General features: G+C 39.5%; 1 protein-coding gene across 1 annotated transcript in view; it reads right to left on the reverse strand.

The window, feature by feature from the left end:
- The window catches only part of LOC103458462 (protein FAM163A-like), a 17112-nt gene extending 10107 nt beyond the window's left edge, over window positions 1-7005 (reverse strand). The window contains exons 1-2 of the mRNA XM_008399290.2: window positions 6683-7005; window positions 6060-6112 (exon numbers count right to left, since the gene is read on the reverse strand). The gene's annotated coding sequence lies outside the window, so the exon portion shown is untranslated. The remainder of the gene's footprint in view (window positions 1-6059; window positions 6113-6682) is intronic.
- Between the last annotated feature and the right edge of the window lie 3228 nt (window positions 7006-10233).

Here is a 10233-nt window from a genome sequence, read left to right on the forward strand (position 1 = left end):
ATCCATCCATCCATCCATCCATCCATCCAGTGTGGAAATAAGACGTCTAAAATTACAACATTACATCGGACCAATTAAAAAAAAAAGACTACTGATCTACTGCGAAGATGTTCCAGGAATCCAAACCAAAGAGATAAAGTCTGTGTGTGGCTGACGGTCTCAAAGGTTGATGAAAGTCTAACAAGACTAAAACTGTAAATTTCCCAGAGTCTGCAGACATGCTGATGTGACTGGACAAATTCCAACTTATTAAATAATCAGAGAAAATAAAAATGAAGCTATGCCACTGAGTGTAAATGGCATGCACGTCTCCCCCATGCAGAACTCTCCATTGTGTCACCGTGCTAAATTATACACACGACTGCCACGGTAATGTTGCTAGAACTGCAGTGAGGTCATTCTTGCACCACATTTTTCTCTCTTTTCTCCCTCCTTCCTAATTTTGTTTAGTCCTTATTCCCTGTAAACTCTTTTTCAGCACAGGGACCGTCTTTCCCTTCTTGGTCCATCGGTTTGAATCTGAGACCTGTGTAAAAAAAACAAAATTCAAGTGACACAGTTTTACAAAAGATACGGTCCTCCTTGACGTTCATCGACGCAGGCAGAGCGGTGAAACCGTTTCGGAAACAAAAACAAGCGTTTTTGACTAACATGCCACCAGACTCAAACGAGAGAATTTCCAACAGAACGGAGAGACGAAGACGCCAAATGACACACAATTCCTCTGCAGTCAGCATCCCTGAGCCAAAGTTAGTGTGTGACTTTAAGTGGGTCCCATGTCCCATGAAATATAAGAAAATACTTATATTTAAGCTCCCCCTCTGATGTTTCTGCCCCTTTTTAGCTCTTCATAAACTTTGACCAAGGCTGCACAGCAAGCGAGGTTATTTTGTTTTTTACTATTAAAAATATGTAACCTGTGCGAGTCCAAAAAGCAATTTTCAAATTATGGTTGATTAATTAAGAGAAAGAAGCTAACCAAACCAACCTGGACCTGTGTGAACAAAGTAATTGTGATTAACTTTTGATTCAAATGTGCTTTCCTCATTCATTACTGCCACGTCTGCAAAAGACAAGCAATCGCTTCAACAGAGGCTGTCGGGCAGCATGAAGAAGGATGAAACATCTCAAACAACAACGCAACAAATTCCAATATAAAGACATTCGAAAACAGACGAGAAAGACGACTATCTGTCTAGAAAAATGAATGCAATGTTATTTCCAGGCTTTTGTACTCCAGCAGACCACAGTAGGAACCATTATCTGTACATGGAGAAACACAGAACTATTGGTAACTTTCTCAGTAGCTGTCAGCGTAACAAGATGACTCCAGGAGGGAAGGAACAGGAAGGCACAAAAAAAATAACTCTATTCCCTCCATTCCCTCAGTAAAGTATTGTTCAACAGTAATGAAGAGGCTGGAAAAAAGGTTTCTGGGGGGGGTTTGGGGGAGATTGGAGGGACGTTCACGGCCACTGCTGGCCAAAAAGAACACAAAGTCTCACCTCACATTTGGCAGAAACATCTTGATTTTCTCCAAGAGTTTTCCAAAAGTATTTGACGTTTGGTGGGAAAAATGACCAAGTTCATTTATCAACTCAAGCTTGGTTGAAACATTAAAGCATAAGAAGAGAAATCTATAATGGAAGGCAAACACTTTTTCATTCACGTATTTAACAATCTTTTCTTCACAAAAACAGCTTCATGAATTGTCTGTGTTAAGAACTAAACGCACTGGATCTGTTGCCCTTTGAAGTCTAATTAAGTTCTTAATAATTTATAAAAAACTAATTACTAAATTGAACAAATATCTAGCGCTCCCCGAAATAATTAAAGGAGCTTGGGTATGTCTGGCTCTCTGGGTTAGTGTTACAGCAGATGAATTGAATCCATTCTCTGTGTAATTTGGGGATGATTACTATTTGAAACGACAACGAAAAATCAACCTTTTTCTGTATCATTACTGCAAACACAAAGGGCTACCCGTTTTTCATTTTCCGAGTCACCTAAGAGACTTGATGTTCCTGCCATCATTTTTAATGCAGTTGTGCTCCTGCTAGGAAATCAGTTGGTTTCATCGTTCCAGTCCTTTCTCTCTCTCTCTCTCTCTCTCTTTCTCTCTCTCCGCACCGTCACACGAGGAAATATATTGAATTAAAACGACCCCCACTTTTTACTCTTTTCTCTCCTTTTACTCCAAAAACGCACACGTCACGTTGTTTTGTGAGACGATTAAACCTTTGTTCAGGTTGCCACGACAGCCTCTTGTTTTCGGCTGCCATAAACCCACACGAGCGCAGAGCGAGGTGGAGAGGTTTCACACTCCACTTGTGGACCTATATTTAGCGGCTTTGTCATCCCTCGACAGAGTGAAAAGCAGCAGATGAGAGGCAGCACAGAAAGGTGTCATAATTTAATTCGTTTTCTCTGTGGGAAATGAAACAATCCTTGCAGCAGTCGGCTCACAAGACCTCACATGTAGCCCACACACACACACACACACACACACATGCACATGCGCACACAAACAGCCACAAATGAATCAAACAGTGAGGGGGTAGAAGTAAGAAAAATAAAAAATAAAATAAAAAAATATCTTCTCTGATACATTTTATGTGGGATGCTGATTTGTGTTCTGAAATTAGACGCTTCTTCTCCCAGATGATCCCTGAGTGAGCCATGGAAATTACAGAAGCTTTGAAATGAAAATTTAATTAGGAAACTCAGAGATGCATGGGAATATTCTGACATTTAGGTACGAAATTTGTTCAAACTCCTGCTGAGAGAAAGCTAGGAAGAGATACTGCGTTAGCTTATTAAATATGGAAAGCGTCATCTCTATTAGCCTCGCAAAAGTACAGGAATCCCCATTCCGAAACTTCTTAAATAATATGACAGAAAATTAAGAAGGATCTGGTTCTGTGTTTCTGATAAAAGACGGAATGAAAAAAAAAAGAAAATGGAGAAGATACTGGCTGAAGTTGGTAAGAGAATCAATCAATCAATCAAATTTTATTTGTATAGCACATTTCAGCAGCAAGGCATTTCAAAGTGCTTTACATAATTAAAATAAAAACAGCAAGTGACATTGAGAAATAATGTCATTATTCACAATAAAATACCAACATGGACAGGAAAATTACTCCAAAACAAACATTTAATCAAATTACATGTTGATAAAGTGCTTAGGGAATCATCAAAACTTGGGAGAACGGTGGAGGAAACGTGATAATGTGGGATTTTTTTGCTGCAGGAGGAAACTGGAGTGCTTCACAATTAGATGCTGAATCAAACCCTGCATTTTTTCCTCCAAAAATAAAGATTTTTACAGACCACAAACTGTGTTTTAAAGCATCTACAGTAAGTTTGACTACAAAAGTTTGATTAAAGCTTTACATCTAGGTTCATAAAATCCGTGTTTTACGTTACTATGCCTAATTACGCAATAATTATATTCCTGCATATAAACAGATGTGGTGAAATATTATCACTGACAACAGGAGGTGATCCAGCAGAAAACTGAGACAGATTGAAATAATTGTTGACTTATTCAGCAAATTGTGCAAAGTATTAATAATTTAGTCAACAACCAAAATCATCATTGATAGCAGCTCTAGTTTAGTTTTTATTTTATCGTTATTTTTATTTAGCCTTTTTTGAATCATTTTGTAAAACCATGCAGGCCTTAGAGGTAATTTAAGGTAGTTTTATTAATTTTATCATAAGTTGGACCACGAACATCTATGACTATTATTCAAAAGCACATCTAGTTGCATCAGTTCACTAAACTTGACTACATACAGCAAGCATAAAAAATCCGGACAAAAAAATAAAAAAAATACATGAAAACCTGGAACCTTCAAAGAGTTACAGATCCCATTTCAGCAAAAGCTTATTTTGGTCATTTCATTGAAATATTACAAGCTTAGTTTGTAGTTGAGCATGTAAAAACTAAATATATATGCATATATTTTACTTTATCAAAAGAAAAAACAAATCACATTTTTGGACCCAGCAGGTATGAATTGGAGCACGAAGCATGTTGTTGCAGACAACTCTCCCAAACTACAAAGATTCAAAATGAGCAAAATAAGCAATACGAGTGTTGACAGTACTTGGAGAAGGCAATAAGTATCTCAGTAATCTCAAAAACAAGAGTAATAAGTCAGCCAAGCTGGTGTTTTCTATACACCGTTTTTCAGTCTGTGATAGTTTCTCACGAGTTTGCTGTTCATGTTAGCAGCTGGAAAGGAGATTATTTTTGAAAGATGCGGGTCTGTAGGTGAGCTGCAGCTCACAAAGACATGTGGGAATGTATACGGTCTGCGGTGCAGCTGAAATGTGAACGAAGAAGAATAAAATGTGCAAAAGAGACAAAAGGTGATGATTTACACAGCCAGAAGCCAATCCATTTGCATTATGAAGTGATTATGCAGGTGATACTAGATGTGAAAGTGTTTGTGATGACTCTCCTGGTGGCCTTGGAGGAAAGAAGTGATCTGATCCCAAGCAGCTTTAAACTTCAGCCTCTCTCAAGCAGTTCTCTCAAATAGATGTTTAGTGTGTGGAGAAATGCGGAGCTGTCCTTCCCCCACATGTTGCTGCAAGTTGACAGTTAGCTGGATGAACAAATGCTACTAGATTTACACATATAAGAGACATTTTGCCGCTTAGAAACGTTAAAGACATTAGAAGACACTAAAAAACAAGAGCAGAATGAAAAAAGGTGCAACATTCAGCGCAATAAGCACCTGGAAAATACAATTAGTATCACCGGGTTCAAGTTCTACACAATTTTTTTTTTAAATCTCCAAAGAATGAAGGATGCAAGGAAAGAAACAAGAAAGAGCACACAGAAAGAGGAAAGTAAGGAAAGAGAATAACAAAGGATAGAAGGACACATGACAGGAAGAAAGAGGACAAAATAAAGAGAAGGAAGGAAACAAGGGAATAAAGAATGAAAGGCTAGAGAGAAGAACTCAACATTTGGACAATGTGACAGGGAATAAAGTCTGAAAAAAAAATTATTTTTTGCATCTTTTGTTCTCCAAACTTTCCCAGACATTTGTAGACTTTAGAGGAACCCTGTGGGTATAAAATGATTTGCTTATATGCATGAAATGGAGGAATAATGTCAAGAAACCTGTGAGTAGAACTGACAAATGGAGAAGGTACAAACTGACCCAGAGCTGTTTACTTCAGTCTCTTTATCAAAGTAAAACTAACAAAAAATACACATTATGCATAATATTTGTTTGCACAATTAATCTGACATGATTTTAGCAGGATTGTTAGACTAAACGTCGTCTTTCTGTTTATGCAAAACACTTTTGTTATAAATTTTCAAGAAAATACCCCCCAACATCAAGGTTTCTTACCCCTAAAAGTTATTGATGAAAGCTAAGTTTGTTCCTTTACAAGAAAAAGACACGATGGGATGATTTTACAACCAGTGACAGCTTTGATGCAGAGAACACACAGAGAGAGCAAGAGACGACAGCGATGCCTGATATATCCATTCTGAAATAATAATATGAATATTTTGTTGAGGTGGCCAGCATTGCGCTGGAAATCACAGCGAGTTCCTCCCTGCAAAATTTAAAGCCTGCGGGCTTCAATTATTCAAGTATTGTTCCTTGAACAATATTTTTCCATCACTGGGGCAATTTAGCCAGGTTGTAAAATCTGGACTCTTTCCACTGAGAGCACTAAGCTGGGCGTGTGAGGAGAGGAACAGATCCGGCTCCACTGGATTCGGGACAGAGACACCTGCTGCCAGAGCACGGGAGGACAAATCCAGCAGGAAAGAGAAAAAAGGCGTGATGATGACCTGCTGGGTCGGGCGATGAACCCATAATAACTGCTTGCAGTTCTAGTTTTGGTTTGTTTTTTTGTGCCAAACAAAACCAAAAGCAACTGTTTAGATCTGGGCTGACGTATGAGTGAAGAAGAAGCACCTTCCCTTACAAAAACAACATGGACTCATCTGTCCAGTTTGCACCTGCAACTTCCTCAACACATTCAAACGAGACATCACTCATGCCACCGACAAATTCTACCTTTCGAAGTCACCATCTGGGGGGTAGCATCCTCGGCTGTGCCCCGAAGACCCCTGTGAGGGTGAAAAGAAAGAGGGATGAGCTCACGTCCAGCCGTGATGTCAGGAGACACCTCCGCCCCCAGCAGCCAGAGCAGATGAGCTGGACTGAGCCAAGGTGAGGGCAGAGAGTCACAAACACAGATCTGTCTTCGTTAGGATGGGGACTGCATCCCTTCATGTATCACTTTCATCTCATTCATCAGCTCTGCATTTACCCGTCCTTCTCTTACACATTTACTACGTCAGTTTATATGATAATAGTGATACATCTGGTGCCATTTACTCATTAAGACGGTTTGAAACTCAGTAATACATACATTACCAGTGTATGCTTTAATTAAAGAAGAATTTTCTACTTTTATTTTCGTTTTTTTATACATATAAAATAATAAGATAAACTGTAATAATTCCACTGACCGTATAGTCTGATAAATACAGTAAAAGCCACTTTAAATGATAGTTTTGCTGAATTAATCGCATTTGAAAGTACTGTTTGAACCGGTTGCCAGGTCAGTTACGCAGCCCTCATTAAGCCCATTTTAACCTAATTACGAATCCATTCAGATCAATTGAAAGCCTTACCTTTCAGAGTGAAGAACACCCCGACAACCTGTTTGAGTGACGGGTTCGGGGTCCAGAGATCTCGACCCCCAGCACCGGTCAGCGCAATTAGAGATGCCCGGAGCCGGTTATCCGTTTTTCGAACCAGAAACCTATGAAGTCATGATCTGCGGCTGGTTAGTCCCGCTTCCCGCTTCACGCGCGTCTTCTAGCAGCCAGGTGCGGGTGAGCAGGAGCGCGAGGAGATCTCATGGCAGCTCCCCTGAGCGCGAGGAGCTGAAGACGGACGAGGCGAGGCGCCAGCAGCAGCAGCAGCAGCAGCAGCAGCCCGGCTGCGGAGCGTCACAGCTCGGCATGGCTGCGTCCTCGGCGGAGAGGGGGAGGTTTGACACCCGCTGCCGCCGAGTGGTCCCGGTGGGGCGGGATTAACAGAAACACTCTGGGTAACGACGGTGTCACTTCTAAAGTGATCCCAATTTAGCTGAGTAGATAAAAAAAATAAAGAAAATACAAACTAGGATTTCATTTATCAATACATTGATCAATATATTTTATGTTTATTTACCTGATGATTTTTATGATGACATTTGACTAAATGTCATTTATCAAAATGTAATGTTTATTGCTTGTTTCACAATTGGGTTATGATGTGAACCACTTTGAACTACATTGTTGCAGAAATGGAGTTCAAAGTGCCTTGGAATATCATATTTTCAAACCAAACTAACCCATTGTAAAACTGTAATTGTCCCAATGTTTTATGCTAAATTTGAACAAGATTTAGCATAAAATCTTGTTCAATAAAGTCTTGCCACACCCTACACGACTTCATCCAGACCTGTATAACCTTTATCCATCCATCCATCCATTTTCTGCATACCCTTGACCCTTAGTGGGGTCGGGAAGGTTGCTGGTGCCTATCTTCAGCTAATGTTCCAGGCAAGAGGCAGGGTTACCCTGGACAGGTCGCCAGTCTGTCGCAGTGTATAACCTTTATGTCAACATGAAGTAGGCTAATCTTGAAAAGCAAGACATCACACTCCAATATAAATAAACATAGGTGAAGGTTAAAAAACAAACAAAGTGCCTGACATCTGTCAATATGAAAAGGGTTCTGAGGTCCTTTCTTAAGCGTTTGGACTCCATTGAACCACATTGAGAGCCATGGTCTGCAAACGGAGAAAATGTGGAACTTCTTCAGAAAGTACAGTTTGCTACGTCCTTTTGTGAGGAAAATATCTGGTGAGTATTTCGGAAAACGTATTTTACCCACAGTCACACATGATGGTGATCGTGTGATGGTCTGGGAATGCATTACTGTTTCAGGACCTGAACACCATCACAAAATTAATGATAGCTTGAATCCGATCCATCAAGTCCATTTGAGTGGCTCAAAAACAAGGATCATTTGAAAAAATCTAAACCTGGATTTGATCCAACTGTGATGGTGAAGTGGGACCTTAAATTGTTGTTCATGGAAGAAAACTCTCCATTGTTGAAGTAAAATAATTATCCAGAAAGAAATGGGTTAAGCTTTCCCCACAGTGATGCTTGATGGATGGCACAAAAGAAAATTTGGACTTGAAAAATACTTTTAAAAAATACTCTGTATTGTTACCCTCTTATGGTAATGTATACTACTTAGTCTTTAGGCTCTTCTGGAAATCACTGAAGAAGCTGTTTTTGGGTTCATTAGCTTATTTTACTGTTATCTCTGCTGTCTGATCCAAAGTAATTGACCCTCTGAATCTTTTATCTTACTTATTATTCTCTCTCCTGCTAGTAGAAATAGCAGCACCAACAACATGTCAGTGATGTTAAGAGCTTAAGATCACTTCGGTAGAGCTGCTTTCTTTAAATCTCTCAATTTTTAGGTACTACGGTTTGCCCCGTTATGTAATTACTTTCTGCCCTGGTTTGTATTTCAGATGGAGCAACACCACCATAGTATAAAAGTTGTATTCGCTCCAAGGTTGGTGTAAGTGAAACCACATAGCACAGCAGAGCCAGTCAAAAAAAAAAAAAAAAAAAAGCATCACTTTTACCCCACACTTGGTTGCTAAATGCTCAACTCACTCAATCCTGTGCTGCTTTTTCTACTTATTTTAATAACACATAGGTTACTGGCCTTTTCATACTGCAGTCCACTCAGAAAATCCCCTGGTATTTCTAAAGGCCAGTCTGCTCCAGAGCTGATGTAGCCTGACACAATTTGTCAATTCAATGTCATGCAAATGTGATATTTTTATAAAAAGGGTTTCTAAATCCCTTCTGGCCTGGGAAGGCCTCACGATCATTTAGCAAAGTGCTGCTGAGTCGAGGGATGTCTGGCTTTAAGAGATATATACACTGGATATCTCACTCAGTGGAAAGTGCATAAGGAAGTGGCGACCTATGTTTTCCTTTTAATGCAAAGGGCAAAAAAAGCACCAAGTCTGCATAAAACAACACAATCCAGGAGGCCTGAAAGGTGTTTAATAACTATTTTTGCCATCCGGTCTATGTGCAAATGTTTGAACATTTTACAATTAATATAGCAGGAGCAGGCTTTGAGTTAATTCTCACAGCTTTGTTTTGGAACTGGATAAAACGGTGAGGTGTTATTGCTGTTCAGTATGCAGCATGCTGTTTATCCAGAGCTCAATTTTAATTAGATAATTGACTCGAAAGCCATTTCATGCTCCGGCGTGGGCCATTCCTCCATTATCTCTCCATCGATTAAGCCAATATTGTAAGCGGTCTAACGTATGACATTTGCAATCAGAGGATGTTGCTGTGAATAAACTTCACGCAGTCGTCCTCATTACGTAACCTGCGACTTGAATCTAAATACAGAAAGTTAAATAAATATAGCATTAAAAAATGCTTAAGGAGTTGCAACAGTAAACTGCAAGGCCTTATAAATTGGCATTAAATACACGTTTATGATAAGAGAAGCAATGATTGCAAAGCTATTCTCTCTTCTACGCAGACAAGACAGTTTTAACATTGGGCAGATGCTAAGGGGGGCAAAATGGAGAGGCGAGTGTCCTAAAGCTCCAGATAAAACAAAAACATATAACTTCTCTGTCTGTTGCACTTTGAAGAAGTTTATTCGTGTAAAGTCTCCTGATGAGAAAAGGCAAATTACACAAGAACCACCCTCCCCACGATGAGGAGAAGCGCCCACACCTCCAAATTGCGCACATGGTTGCTGTGTGATGGAGGCAAGTTGTGAGTTCTGTAGGCTGCTGTTAAAATGCAAAAAATATTTGTGAAGCAGTGAAAGAGAATCTTAGGCATCATCTTTAGGAGGAGGGAGGACAGAAGCAGTGGGCCATTGGGTTAATAACATGATTTTGGAATTATTGCATCATGACTCAAAAAAACTGAACATTGGTTTGATCACCTGGATACAACAAACACGCAGGCTGTGAATTTATTCATGTTACTTTTCCACAGTAACATTAATTTGGAAAAATGTCCTATTCCCCCTCTTCTGCTCAACAAGACATTCTCTCCTTTATATAAGCTGCTAAAAATATTAATGGCATGACCTTGTTAGAAAGCACTGAACTCTTACTTAAATGTTC

This window comes from Poecilia reticulata, linkage group LG22 (assembly GCF_000633615.1).
Source record: "Poecilia reticulata strain Guanapo linkage group LG22, Guppy_female_1.0+MT, whole genome shotgun sequence".
NCBI lineage: Eukaryota > Metazoa > Chordata > Actinopteri > Cyprinodontiformes > Poeciliidae > Poecilia > Poecilia reticulata.